Genomic DNA, 16,689 nt, shown 5'->3' with positions numbered 1-16,689 from the left:
TTTTTTATAAAATATTGCATTAATTAATCTTGTAATTAGTTGTATAATATTATTACAAATTAATGTAAATTAATATTTTAGTATAAAATAAAAAATAAAATTTGTATGTTATTTTTACAAACTTTCTATATACTATATTATATTAAAATAGAAGTGCTATATCACTTAAATATAAAATTATATTAAATTTATAAATTTACTTATTTTATTTTAAAAAAATATTTCATTTAAAATATCATTCACCATTAAAATAGGTAAAAATCATAAACTCTATTTTCCTGCTATATACTAAAATTATAGATGCTAAAGGATATTTTTTTAACACAATAAGAAAATATAAATGATCCTGAACAAATATAAGTTCTACACTATAACTAAATAAAATTTTAAAATATTTTATATGCAAAATGTAGAAATTAAAAAAAAAAAATATTTTGAAGGGGATTATCTATTTTATTATTTCAGATTATGAATTTATTATACCGAATTTAAAATTATATTCATAATTAATAAAAAGTAAAATGTATAAAACAAATCTTTATATATTGATAATGTCGATGACAAAATATATATATATATATATTGATAATGTCAAATAAAAGCCTGAAAATAAGATTCTATAATTACATTATATAACATTAACCATATATTTAATTTTTACGATAATATTAAAGTTATTCATTTATAAAATATTCAACCAGGCGTGCGGGTCAAGCTTTACTATGTATTAAAATAGAATCGGTTTAATATTACTAAACCAAATATAATATTAATATATATATATATAATATTTTAATACTTCTAAAGTAAATATGATATAAATTTAACTACGTTAATATCGTTAGATTTTTTAAAATTATTTTCAAGATAATGATAAATTATTGGGAAATTCTCTTAAATAAACAATTTTCAAGTTTTAGTCACAAAAATAAATCACAATGAGGAAAATGACCAAAATATTTCATTTAATAGATAAAAATGACCCTAATATCCTATATATAAAAAAATAAAAAAAATTCAAAATTTTTTTAATATAATTTACGATTATATGTTTTCAAATTCTAACTTTTTTATAAATTATTTTATTTGAAATGTTTTTTCAAAATTTTGTTTTTTAATTTTTTTCAAATTTTCTTTTTGTAATTCGAAAATAATTTTTGAAACTATTTTGAAAATCTTTATTTTCAAATTTTAATATTTATTTTTATTTTATAAAATTTTAAGCCTCAATCTCAAATCTCCACCCGTTAATTCTAAACCCTAAAGTTTGAATTGGTAAAACCTAGGGGTATAAATATATATTTATCTTTTTAATGAAACATTTTGGTCATTTTGATCCTTAAAGTGTATATTTGTGACAAAAATGTTTTTAGTGCTATCCTATGTATTTCCCTAAATTATTAGCTAAATGAGTAAAATTATTTATTAAAATTAATAATTGACAATACAATATGACTAAACCTAAAACTATGGAGAATATGGCAAATCAGAAAATTAGCTAAATCAATAAAAATATTTATTAAGATTAACAAATTGAGCAAAAAATATGACTAAACTAAGAATTATGGGAGCATGACAAATCAACAAATTCACTTCTCAAATAATATTATAGATAGGTATGTACTTTATCTGTTTTTGTTAAAAATGAATTATACTTTAATTATAAAATTTTATTTTTATTTATAATCTATTTAGATGATAATAATTTAAGTTAAAAATGAGCATTAAATTATAACGGTTAAAATATAAACTTTTTCTAAGAACTTATGGTAGAAATATAAAATAATATCTTTTCACAACAAAAACAAATAATTCTAAAACTATATATATATATATATATATATATGTGAGAATTTTTTATGTTTACCACTTTTTTGGTATAATTATTCATGTTTACCACTAGTAAAGAGACATTTCAAAAATACATTATTCATTAAGTGACAAAAGACTCTTATAAATTTGTTCTCTATATATATAATAAATAATTATCTAACTAAAAAAACATATATTTTTTCAAATTTGAACTTTTTTATAATTTTTTTTTCAAAGTTTCTTTTTGAAAATCGAAAACTATTTTGAAACTATTTTTAAATTTTTTTTAAAGTATTTATTTATAAATTTATTAGAATCATAAATTTCACATTCTAAAAACTATATCCACCCTTCAATTCTAAACTGTAAGTCTAGATTAGTTAAGCCTAAGATTATAAATATCTTTTACCATATATATATATATATATATATATATATATATATATTTATATACTAAATAAAGATAGTATATATTATAATCGTCGATGATCGAATGCTGCATCCAACTAGTATGCTGATTATACATACTTTCTGACTAATACTAGAAAATATATATTTATTTATATTTTTAGGGAAAATATATATTTATTCATATTTTTAGGGAGATCTGGTGAAATGGACCCAAAAATCTAAAATTTCTTCCATGGACCTTTCATCAACTTTTGCAGTTTTTTCTATTTTTATCTACCGGAATCTCAATTTTACATTTGTTTCTAGTAGAAGTTGAACTTAAGGAATAACAAACTAGACGACGATCACGCATTGCCGCATTGGGCAATACATGTTATTTCTTATGCAAAAGAAAAAAGAAAAGTAAAAATGTTTTTTTTTTTCTTTTATTTTGTATGTTTAACGGCCGATTCGGTCGGTCTCGGAAATAACACACTTAGTGATACATAGTAGACTGAATACCATATTGCTTAACTTGAGTTTGGAATGTCTTCCGACTAATGTCAGGGATAGCCAGATCGTCGGATATTGGACTATCATGTAAACTGACTGAGTCGAAATCCAAGTCCATACTGGCCAAGTGGCAATGACTTAATTTTTTTTTTTTTTTTTTTTTGAAAAAAGGCTTGCAATGACTTAATTTGTTCCCAGAAAAAATTGAATTCATAACAGATGTGTTTATACTCAAATCTTTTACCAATAGACCACTACCACATGGTTAAATGAATAATATATGTCTAGAAATAGTGTAACTCTTTTAAAAAAAAAAATGAATAATATATGTCTGGTTTCGGGTGAATTTACCTATAGTCATTTTTTAAACACGCGATAAGTAGTTGGTAAAGATGTGAAGTCATATTCACATTCGTGAAATTTTATGCGTTTGTTGGTTTGAAGACTTGAAGTGTGAACTATTTCGGTATGTTAGTACGGTGCGGTGATGGTTTGTTTTATAAAAATGTAGGTTAACCACATGCTTGCTTCGGAGTCTTGAGAGCCAACGTCATGATAAACAAATTTAAATATTAAATTGCTTGTTATAGATCAGTACTAATAGGCGGAACTCGGACGGATGGGACCAAATTAGTCTACAAACATCCTTGACTGCAATTACTTAAAATGGTGAAATGAAAAGCCCAAAAAAATTTGGTTGGTAAAATGGACATTTATTTATCGCTTATCTCACTTGTAATTAGCTAGCATGAAATAAAAAACAAGCAAAAACGATTCAATTTCTAAAATTCTTGAGTCTTATGCTAATTGCGTTCGTCGTATCGATGTCACATAAGAGATATTTTATAAACCCAACTGATAAGTTAGGTAGGTCGGAGGATCCTATCTTTATGGATGTCAAACAATATGAATATGAGTGCTACAAGTCTCTGTATAGAGACCACTCTTTAGTGCCCAACCACTAGGTTGAATTTTTTATACAATTGTAAATTTGTAATCCATGCACGCTCCCGTAAATAAAAGATGCAACTGAATGAAGAATTTGTTCTCAAATGATGGTAAAACTCGTTTACACATGCACTGATGCAATATACATGTTGCAAATCCAAGTAATTCACAATGCCACAATTTCGTAAGACAGAAAAAGAAAACACCAACAACATATATATATGAATTAAGGTGGCGAAGCAATATATATGTAAACGTAAAGAATTATAACAAGAAAGTTACAAAAAAAAAAGAATTATAACAAGATACGGACATATGTCATATAAAAAAAAACAGATACGGACATATTATTTGTATAATATTTTTGGTATGCAAGGTTATTTGTATAAATTAAAACCCCAAAAGTAATACATATAAAGAGAAGAAAAAGTACATTCTTGGCATAAAGAAGCTCCATGCTAAAATCATAATGTCGACCAAACATGCTGCGTTCAAGATCACGTGACTAGAGGCGCATCACATGACCTAAACACACATAAAACGACATCCTTACATATTTCTTAATAAGTTTTGAACAAAAAAAAAACATATTTCTTAATAAGAAAGAGAACATATTAAAACCCAACCCAACACCTATATTTAATCTTCACATATATATACTTGTTAGTACACAAACAGGTCTTTTAAATCGGGATATTATAAAGTTGATTGTTGAACTTTTAGTGAATGTCAGGTTGCTTGATACTGATATACATTTTAATCACTAAGTCAAGATCCTCGATCTCTAAGTCTTTCTCACAATGACAAATTGACAATAAGAAAAAGCCAACGTAACAAAATCATTAGATAGCTCATATATGTTTGTACGGTGAATCTTTTTATCATTTTTTGTCCATTCTTCTTAGCTTTATATGAATAATTGTAATTGATTTCTAGGGCTCTCCTTAGACTTTGCTCATCTTCTTTCTCTCTTAAGTACCCAAAAGTTGGCATGCATATCTTTTGACTTATGGACTCATAAATCAAGGTGAATTCAACTTTTCCTTTTTTCATATCTATATATTAATTCAGATTAATGAACTGGAGCCACGCCGATATAAAATATTAAAGTTTTGTTTTTCAGTCTCCAGTGTGGCAGTTTCCGGTTCCTTGAAGAGGTAATAAACTATTTTATAAAGAGGGATATCCATTTAAGCTTTTAAGATGATAATATATGTTTCTAATAGGTAGGGCCTAAGCCGAGAATGTTATGTGTTTACTGTTTACCACTTCATCCCCGATCTCAACTTTGGATCTTAAAGCAGTAATACTCACCATAATCGGATATACGTGTAACTTATTATTTTCAGCTAGGTCATATATAATACATTAATCTACATGGTGATAAATTATTACTAATCACGTTTAGAGTCAAGTGGAGATTTGATCAAGTGCAACAACTTTTGGTTATGCAGATAAATGGTAGAGATGAATGACGCGGGCCAGAACCTTTTTTCGTAAGTTAGAGCGGGAATATATAATTGTAATTAATTTAATAGTTGTTATGTTTTTGAGAAAGTACATATATAAATTATTGAATGGAAATTTGCTATGCTTTAGATGGGGAGTTTCTTTCGATCTATGACCGCAGATGGGGAGTTTCTTTCGATCTATGTGGCGCGTTGTAGCACCTGAGAGAGTTCGAATGTTCCTCTGGCTAATGGCAAACCAAGCAATTATGACAAATGCAGAGAGACATCGAAGGCACCTGAGTGGGACTGACTTATGCCAGGTTTGCAGAGGAGGAATTGAGACTATAATACATGTGTTACGTGATTGTCCTGCGATGATAAAAGGTATATGGGAGAGATTTGTTCCGAGAATGAGAAGGGAGGCTTTCTTCAGAATGCCGTTACTGGAATGGTTATATAAGAACCTATGTGATAACAATGCAGGTGGTGGTGTTCCGTGGGCTACTATATTCGCTTTGACTCTATGGTGGGGATGGAATTGGAGATGTGGAAATGTATTTGGTGATACCCGACTGTGGAGAGATAGAGTCAAGTTCTTACGTGACTTGGCTAAGGGAGTTATAACAGCAAATAGAGCAGAGAATGCTCACATGAAGGAGAGACATATGGTTGAGATAATGGTGGGATGGAAGCCACCTTGTGTGGGGTGGATGAAACTGAACACGGACGGGGCATCACATGGGAACCCGGGGCCGGCGGCTGCAGGGGGAGCACTGCGAAACGGAGAAGGCGAGTGGTGTGGAGGTTCTGCGGTTAATATAGGTAGCTGTACGGCACCATTAGCGGAGTTATGGGGTGTGTACTATGGTTTAGTGGTTGCTTGGGAGAAAGGGGTGAGAAGGTTGGAGGTAGAGGTCGATTCTATGATGGTGATGGAGTTTCTTACGATAGGGATTGGGGACACTCATCCGCTGTCTTTCCTGGTACGCTTGTGCCATGGCTTCTTGACAAGGGACTGGCTCGTCCGATTTGTTCATGTATATAGGGAAGCAAACCTTTTAGCTGATGGTTTGGCTAACCTTGCATTTACTCTTCCGTTTGGTTTTCATAGTTTTGTTGTGGCACCGATTGAGGTCGCTGTTTTAGTTCATGAGGATGTTGCTGGACCGTTGCGGCCACGACAAACTCGTCTTGTAAGCTGAAGTTTGGGTTTCTTTTTTAAATAAATTGAGAGTCACTCTCCCATATTCCTACCAAAAAAAAAAAAATAGTAACTAATTAATGCTATGTTGTTATCTTTTAAATGCTCATGGGCCAACAAACCAACCTGAACTAACTAAAGTTTTGATCTGCACATCCGCACATATTTTTTTTCTTTCTATGATCAAATTCAGAATCTCTAGTGCTCAAAAAACTCCGAGAAAGCCTATAACGTAGGAAAAAAAAATCTACATTCACAGATACAATCCTAGGCCATTTAGTATACTTTCTATTTTATGCTTATGCATCATTACTTTTAACCAATTATATCATCTAATGATGCATAAGCATAAAATAGAAAGTATATTTTGGTTTGGTTCGTTTTATGTACTATCGACTTTTGTTTTATTTGATTTTATACCAAAAATCATAATTATATTTATTTGTTATTACATTTTGTCAATTTTAGTTTATATGACTGAAATTAGATCTATTAAATCCTAATGATATTTTCAGTACTTTAACTTTTAAATAGAATATTTTTAATTTATTTAAGTACTAAAATTAATTAAAATAAAACGAATTATTATATTTTTTTGTAAAATAATAAAATAAAAAGTTATTAATACCATAATATTATCTGGCAGAGAAAACCTTTAACATAATACAAAATTATTTAAATTAACATCTTATATATCAAGCTCATATCATTAAAACAAACTATGTATACATATTTTATACTTTTATTATATTTTTAGTAATCGGTTAATTCGGTTTGATTGGTTTATATACTGAATCATATCCACATACTCTGGTTTATTAAAAATAACATCTATTTAGTTTGTACGGTATTATCAAATCAAAATCACTTTTTCTATTTTGGTTCGGTTCATCTAACATATCTTTTAAGTGATCAAGAAAGTGTACTAACAGTTTCAGAAGCCTAGTTCCACGCTTGAAGACTCTGAAACTTAGGCTTGAAATTGTAATTCCTTCATCAACATAACAACCTCAACCTAAAGACATGATAAAAAAATCTCATTTTAGAGTTCAAATCACCAGACATGATCTTAAATCTAGCAAGCTAAAATCTAACCTACTGAAAACCAAAAGATAAAACAAAAAAAAAAGTAGTAGACACATAAGTAGTTACTTTAAAGTGTTTTAACGGTTAAATATTACGTCACCATGAGAGCACATATACTACTTTTTCCATTAAAATTTCCAAGACCTGTGACAAGTATCAGGGCAAGTTAATACTAAAATATGAGCATCAAGCCTAAGGAGAAATTTAGAAAAACATAACCGGTAAATCAAAGGAAAAGATCAAAGACAGTGAAAGTGAGCACAAGGAGTACATTATAACAGTTCAGAGTACACACCTATAATAACAGTTGATGATCATTTTAAAGAGAAACACCTAGAATATACATTCCATTAGTTTACCGCCATTGAAGAAACAACTAAGTCAACTGAAATTCTCTTTCATGATTCATACAGAAAAAACCTAATGATTCATTCTTACTCTTATTATTATTATTGTTAAAAACTAAAATATACCGAAGTTGTTATCCTACTCAAGCACATGAACAAAAACAGCTGAAAGAAGACCTCGTCGGAATAACTACTGCAAAAACTACACAATGTTGCAATCACTGCAGGATGAAGTAAGAGGGTGGAATAAGCAACCTTCACTGCAAAAAAAATTTAATACTAAAGCAAATAGGAGAAATATTACACCAATCTGAGATATTGTTTCAACATGTGCTGCACAACAATATATATATATAATCAAGTCCTTGTCGACAATTAATCTAACCAGATAATCTCTTAGTCATGAAAACTTCCGTAAAATGTAATATGAAGACAAAAAGGAGGAACTTTGAAGAACTTAAACTGATGTTAAGCTACCTGCACCATTTCACTAACAAAACTGATGTTGATCAGATGGTCGTAATCAATCATTGCCCTAAATCTTTTTAACCCTTTGTCATCACTGGCTTCTCTCCCTCTAGTCACTAAGAAAATTAAATCCATTGAATCGAAATATATATGAAGCAATTTAATCCCAAGAATTTAGTGATTATGTTAGAGTTAAAAAGACTAAAATGCCATTAATGAAGACATCAAGATTTGAATTAAATTCAATGACATTTTGTGTAATATCCCGCATTAAAGTAGGATTATTTCTACAGTGTACTTCTCTTTTAATATATTAGATATTATGTATTTTTCTGTACCATGTGCACTAGTAAATTTTCTTAAATTTAAATTTATTTTTATTAATATTATAGATTTTATTATTTTCTTACCAATATTTTAATATAAATTTGATTCAAATATACATAAAATTAAGATATATATATATATAAGCCCACAAAAAAAGCGGCTAGGGCTTCTGTGGCGACTCCAATGGCGATTCTTCAGATCACAAACTTCCATTGAAGTTTTGATCTTCACCTGGTCGACACGTTCTTTGGCGTGTGGATCACCCTGGTTTTAGGAAGCTTCCCATCACACACTCCATCTCGTTCGATCTTCACTGGCGTATCTTTCACGGCAGCAAAGGTTGAGTCTCTCATTGGAGTCTCCCTCTCTTCTCCATCAAGAGGATCTGTGCGCTGCCGATCTCTCTTGATCTGCTCTCTGTGCAATACCAGATCTTCCCGTTCGTTTCCGTGTGATCATTGAATCCGGTTCACTGCCGTGTGATCACGGTCATTGGCTCTGGTTCATTGCCGAGCAATATCAGATCTTCACGTTCGTTGACGTGTGATCATTGACTCCGGTTCACTGTCGTGTGATCACGGTCATTCGTTGCCGAGCAATATCCGATCTTCACGTTCCCTGCTGTGTGATCACGTTCGTTTGACGATCGTCTCGTTTGTTTACATCTCTTCATTGCTCTGCTCGCTCGAGCGATCGAATAGGAAGTTTCTACCGATCATTTTGAAGCAGGAGCACTGTTGCTTGAATCCACATATGGGATCTTCGTACCGTTCCAATTCAGCCCATATGGCTGATATCAAGGGCAAGGGAATCCTCTATGAGGATGATGATGAACCGATCAAGTTAACGGATCATGATGTCTCCCAAAACATTAATGAGTTCAAGCTGTCTCTGATCGGAAAGATCCTGAACCCGAAAAAACAAAGCGTGGAGAAACTCCTCCAGAAAATGCCGGTTCAATGGGGAATGGAGGATCGCATCACTGCAAATGACTTGGGAAATGGAAAGTTTTTACTCAACTTTACCACAGAAGAGGAGCTAAACTCTGTTCTTCGACAGGGTCCGTTCCACTTCAACTTCTGTATGTTTGTGCTGGTTCGATGGGAGCCTATTGTTCATGATGACTATCCTTGGATAATACCATTCTGGACTAGACTGATTGGTGTACCCCTGCACCTATGGACTGAGAATAACCTGAGAGAAATAGGTTCCCGGCTGGGACATGTTCATCAGGACACAATAGAGCTGATTGAAGGCATAATGCTGTTAGATTTGGACTCTCGTCGGCCACTAAAGTTTGCACGGAAGGTTGAATCTCCAGAGGGAGATGAGGTTACGATTGAAATCAAGTACGAGATGTTGTTTAAGCATTGTTCTACTTGTGGTATGCTCACACATGAGAAGGAGTATTGTCCTTCGATACAGCGACAAGGCGTCTTTGCGCGGGTTCAGCTGCAGGAGCATAGGTCACAACAGTACTCAAAACCATTGGTTAAGAAGGAACCCACTGCGCTACACTCGAAAGCGTTGGCTGGTCCATATCTTAAGCAGTCTAGCTATGCTACTGGGAGGCATGCCAATGAAGAGCGAAGATATGCTTTGAATAACCCCCGTGAGGCTCATAAGGGCCATGTGGATAGGGTGGTTCGCCGGCGGGATGAACTGTCTTGGAGGAAGAAGTATGGGGGTGCGCGAGAGGAGGCAAAGCCTTACGACAGGCACATTGGTGCAACCTGGCGTGAGAAGAAGTCCCAGTCCCAGGCCCGCCATGATGGGAATGTGGTACGGGATCGGCTGGTGCATGTATCGCTGGATCGTGCTGATGGCCCAGATGATCACCAAAGGCAACGGGCCTCTCCACCGCCGAGGGAGAGTGCTAAGTGCGTGCAGGCTGATTGCGAGGATCCTCCACTGCAGTCTCCAGTGCGTCCGAGTCCTGATCAGAGAGGCTTGGGTAGGACTACTGGTACGAGGAGAATAGCCAGTACTATTGTCACGCCTTCCCGGGGAGATGGCTTAGATGGGAACGTAACGAAACGTCTAAAAGGGACTCCTCGGTCTCAAGCTTTTGATACTTTGACGGAGCAGGATCCAAAACCAACTACGGAGAATGATCAGGTGATTGAAGCACTCGACGATATGAATATTACGGAACAGCTAGATGAGGGTTTGATGGATAGTGAGATGTTAGATGATGATTTGATGGGAGTGGAGCTTGCGGAAATGGAAGCCAAGTGCAGGCAGGGTAGGGAGGTTCGTGGTTCTGATCAGAAATCACAAAGGTTGCCTGGTAGATCATCGCGACATATTAAGCATGGCTACAAGTCGAGTGCTCCTTTGGGCATTCAGAAAAAGAAATTTGAGATTCTTCTTCGAGGATCTCCACAGAAGAGATCAAAGAGTGATGGTTCGTCTCTTGTGATTCGTGAGTCTGGTGGGACTGGAGGCTCAAGACGCCACCACCATAGCTCGAGGAAGAGAACCGGCTCTTCAAAGGATGATGGTTCGATGGGATCCAAAATCCCATCCCACTGTGATCAATGAGGACGCTCAGTTGGAACTGTAGAGGGATTGGAAACGACCTCACAGTTCGACGCCTTACGGAGATGTGTCAGAAGCATCGCCCAGGACTTGTGTTTCTTTCTGAGACGAAGAACAGAAGGCTGCTGTTGCAAAACATGCAGACCGACTTAGGATTTGATCATTTGTTTACTGTTGAGCCACTTGGACTCAGCGGAGGTTTAGCTTTGTTTTTTATGGATGAATTTCAAGTTAATGTTTTGTTTTCGAATAATCGTATGATTGACATTGAGGCAATCATTAATGGAATAAAAGTCTATATGACGTTTGTTTATGGCGACCCTGTACTAGAAAGACGGGATCAAGTTTGGGAACGTCTTACGCGTTTCTCAACAACAAGAAATGGACCTTGGTTTATGATAGGAGACTTTAATGAGATAACATGTCACAATGAAAAGACAGGTGGAAGACAACGCCCTGATAGCTCTTTTCTTCCTTTTAAGCAGATGCTTAATGATTGTGGCATGTTAGAATTTCCGTTCACGGGAGATATGCTTTCTTGGGTGGGGAAGAGAGCTGGAGGATCAACTGTTCGATGTCGTTTGGACAGAGCGGTAGGAAATGGGGACTGGCATGAGAAGTTTCCACACTCGAATGTTAAGTACATGAGGCTATGGGGATTGGACCATCGTCCGATTCTTGCAGACATACTCATAAAGCCAACGAGACGATCCAAAAAGTTTAAATTTGATAAAAGATGGTTGGATAATGAGGAGTTACGGCAGGTTATCCTTGAGGGATGGAAATCACCTGATCTTCCTCCAGACGCGAGTATTATGGAACATATTTCCAGCTGCAGGAGAGCCTTGAGTGAATGGCGGAAGCTAAATAATGTCAATTCGGCAAAATTAGTGGAAGAGCTTAAAGAAAAGGTGGAAGGCTTATATGCAGATGACAATGCCACAACTGAGGAAATTGCAGCAGCTCTGAAGGAACTCTCACATGCTCTTAAAGCGGAAGAGATGTTCTGGAAGCAGAAGAGTCGGGTGCTTTGGCTGAGAGAGGGGGATAGAAACACAAAAAATTTTCATGCATTGACGAAGCAAAGAAGAGCAAGGAATAAGATTACACAGCTCCTAGATGAGAATGGGAACATTATCGAGGATGATGAAGGACTTGTAGTCATTGCTACTAGTTACTTCAGGCAGATTTTTGAATCATCGAACCCGGAGGAAATCGAGGAGGCGCTAGCTCAGGTGCCAACAACAATAACTGGTGCTATGAATGACGACCTTACAGCTCCGGTCTCTGAATGGGAGGTCAAATTAGCGCTTTTTGCCATGCACCCAGAGAAAGCTCCATGACCCGATGGGATGACTGCACTTTTCTACCAGAAATTTTGGGATATAGTAAAGGAGGATTTAACCCTTATGGTTAATAAATTTCTTTTTGAGGGGACGATGGCGAACGGACTGAATGACACAAATATATGTCTCATCCCGAAGATAACAAAGCCTACTGCAATGTATCAATTCAGACCCATAAGTCTGTGCAACGTTAGCTACAAGATAATCTCTAAAGTCTTATGCCAGAGGTTGAAAAAAGTGCTACCAGGTCTGATATCGGAAACCCAGTCAGCTTTTGTTGCTGGGAGACAGATTTCGGATAATGTTATGATCGCCCAGGAAATGTTCCATGCATTGAGACCGAAACCAAGTGGACGAAATAAAAGGATGGCCATCAAGACTGATATGAGCAAAGCATATGATAGGATGGAGTGGTCGTTTATTGAAGCTGTCCTGCGTAAAATGGGATTCTCAGAAACTTGGATCGGCTGGGTCATGCGATGTATTACATCGGTGAAATATAAGGTTATCATGAATGGAGAGCCAAGAGGGAATATTATTCCAGGTAGAGGACTAAGACAAGGAGATCCTTTGTCTCCTTTCATTTTTATTCTATGCACGGAAGCGCTCGCTAGCCTTCTTAATCATGCAGAGATACAAGGGAAGATAACAGGGATGCGTGTTACACGCACGTGTCCGTCGGTATCCCACCTTCTCTTTGCTGATGATAGCCTTTTCTTCTGTAAGGCGGAGCCCCGTGAATGTGAAGAAGTAATGAAAGTAGTCAGGAAATATGGTAAAGCATCTGGTCAATGCATCAACTTTGACAAGTCCTCCTTACTCTTTGGTAAGCGGATTAATGCAAATACAAGACAAGAGATTAAGGATGCCCTTGGAATACAGAACGAAGGAGGAATGGGAACGTACTTAGGCATCCCCGAGGATATAAGCGGCTCTAAATGCAAGCTTTTTGCATTCCTGAAAGATAAGCTGATGCATAGAGTGAATGGATGGACGGGTAGATGGCTCTCGAAAGGTGGAAAGGAAGTACTGATTAAATCAATTCTGCTCGCTCTTCCGACATACGTCATGTCAACTTTCCTGCTCCCATTGGAGACATGTGAAAGCTTGGCAAGTGCTATTGCTCAGTTCTGGTGGAGCTCGAATCCACCAAAGAGAGGAATACACTGGGCGAAATGGGAGAAAGTCTGCCTATCCAGAGAAGAGGGTGGAATTGGCTTCCGATTGATTCATGAGTTTAATCTGGCGCTTCTAGCTAAACAACTATGGAGATTAGTACAGTTTCCTGATTCTCTGGTGGCCCGAGTCTTACGGGGAAGGTACTATAGATTGAGCTCTCCATTGAGAGTAAACCCTACTAGTAGCCCATCCTATGTGTGGACTAGCATCTCTGCTGCAAGAAAATTACTGCTACTGGGGATTAGACAGAAGATACACTCAGGCTATGAGGTTAAAGTATGGGAGGATCCATGGATTCCATCGAATCCCGCCAGGCCAGCTGCCCCCATAGCTCCTGTGATGAACCCCAACATGAGACTAAGCGATCTTATTGACCAGGGATTGAAGGATTGGGATGTGGGATATTGGAGAGCTATGTTCATCCTGAGGATATACCACTTATAAGGAGTTTGGCCATAAGCTCAACTCATCGTCGAGATACTTTCTGCTGGAACTTTACAAGGAGTGGCCAATACACGGTTAAATCTGGATACTGGGTGGCGCATAATCTATTGAAGTTAACGGAGGAGAAGGAAGTTTTGGAGCCAAGTATTACGAACCTGCAGGCCTTTGCGTGGAAATTGAAGGCCCCTACGAAGATATGTCATCTTATATGGCAGTTGTTGACTGGTCATGTGGCAGTAACAAGGAATTTAGTTAGACGTAATATGAGGTGTGACAACTATTGCCCAAGATGTGGAGAAGCAGAGGAGACTGTCACACATGCAATTTTCGAATGCCCACCAGCCCGTCAAGTATGGTCTTTATCTTCAACTCCGACGAGCCCAAATATTTTTCCGGTATCGAGCGTCTACACAAACATGGATTATCTGTTCTGGAGGAAAAATAGTATCATGGAGCCAGAGCAAGATAGGGATCCTTATCTCTGGATAATATGGTTCATTTGGAAGGCTAGAAATGAAAAACTCTTCAGAGGAATAGATAGAGATCCTCTGGAACTGGTTAGACATGCTGAGAGTGAATGCCAGGCATGGTTTGAGGCTAATGAAGTGGTACAAGCTGCGACACAGGACACTATGAATGAGGAACCCCAAGCCGTATGTTTGGGAAATATTTGTCTATTAGATGGATCTTGGACTCTTTCAGCTAACTTCAGTGGATGTGGATGGACATGGATAGATAGCTCTGGGAATATTCAGCTTATGGGGACAAAAAAATCACTCGACGGGAATCGGCCTTGCATTCGGAGGTGGAAGCACTGAGGTGGGCGATGGAGAATATGCTGCAGCACTCGACCTGCCAGAGTTTTGGGACAGACTGTAAGGAACTGATTGCTATGGTTAAGGATCCCCAGGCGTGGCCAAGCTTTGCGACGGAATTGGAGAGAATAGAGACGCTACAAATCTGGTTCCCGGATTTCAACATCACTTACGTTCCACGAGCGCATAATCAAACTGCAGATTTTTTAGCTAAGACTGCTAGATCTTTCCGTAGAGAGTTACACTTTGTTGGTTGTTCTATTCCGGTCTGGTTACCCAGGCCACCTCAAGTTTGAGTAATAGAATAGCCTTTTGACGTCAAAAAAAAAAAACATAAAATTAAGATAATTTTTTTTGTTTCTTTAAATTATATTTAAAAATATAGATGTATATATTTAAAATTATTATCTTAGATAGATTTTTAATCGATTTCTTTTGGTTAAGTATATTAAATCAACTTGTATTAAACTAACAAAAAAAATTGAGGTAAAAATTGTACAATTATCAAAAAATAAAACTAAACAGTATTTATAGACTTTGAAGATATATTAATGAAACTAATAATATTACGATTAGAAAATATAATTTAAAATAAAAATTGTAGAAAAATTTAGTTATAAAAACTATATAATTCTAAAAATAGAATTAAATAATATTTCAAAATTTGTAATGTCATATTTGAATATATTTATTTTAATGATGTTGTATGAGTTATTACCATATTCTAAAAAGTTTACCAAAAATTTAAATCAACATTAAATGTAATTGTTAATGTCATATTTAACAATAAGTCATGTCATCAATTTTAGTAGTTGTGTCATATTTTTTTTTGTAAAAGTGATTGTCAAAATGACATATGTTAAATCACTTCTCAAATAATGTCTAGCGGATGTATTTTATTGAAGGGGTGGGCATAATATATTGTCAAATATTTGAACCTAAGCCTGATCTTAAATATATGAACTCAAATCCCCTCTGATCAGATCTATAAAAATATGTGAACATATTAAATTAGAAGAAATCGGAAATCCGAACATAGATGATATTTGACATCCAAAGATACTCCAAACATATTCAAAATTATATAAGATGTTACCCTAAATCATTTTTTCCTTATATCCAAAGATTTTGAATCTTTTGTTGAGATTATTTTACATATGTGTAGGTCAGTCAGCATGCAGTACAAAAACCAATTATAAGTTTTTATTAGGGTGTTCAATACCGTAAAACCGAACCAATTAAAACCGAACTGAACAGAAATAGAAAAATTGGTTTGGATTTGGTAATACCGAATGGATGTTATGTTTAAAACCACTGTATATAGATATGGTTTGGTATAAACCGATAGAACCGAATAAACCGACCAATTATATGTAAATTCTAAAATATAATTAATAATATATACATAATTTAGTTTATTGCTATGTCTTCATCCTTAAAATGTTGATTTTTATTAATTTAATATTTTATTTTAAGTTAACTTTTTCATTTTAATAAAATTAAACAAAACATATTTTTTATTTTTTGTTGGAAAATATATTTGCTAATATTTAATTTTTTGATACTATTACTAATTTTTCATATTTTTAAATAAAACTATTATTATTATTAACTTAATATGTTTATTAGTTATTTTAATAGAAAAATAAAAATAATAAATAGTCGATTTAAACTGTGTCAATATCATATTTTTCTACTACTGATTATATTCATCAAATGATGCATATATCTATCTGTTTATGTAATAACTAGGTGTCTTGACTGCATATGCGGGCGTAAATATTTTGCAAATATTTACTAATAAATGCATTATCAAGTCAA

Source organism: Brassica rapa, chromosome A01 (assembly GCF_000309985.2).
Source record: "Brassica rapa cultivar Chiifu-401-42 chromosome A01, CAAS_Brap_v3.01, whole genome shotgun sequence".
Taxonomy (NCBI): Eukaryota; Viridiplantae; Streptophyta; class Magnoliopsida; order Brassicales; family Brassicaceae; genus Brassica; species Brassica rapa.
The sequence above is the reverse complement of the archived record's forward strand: the minus strand, read 5'-3'. Positions refer to the sequence as shown.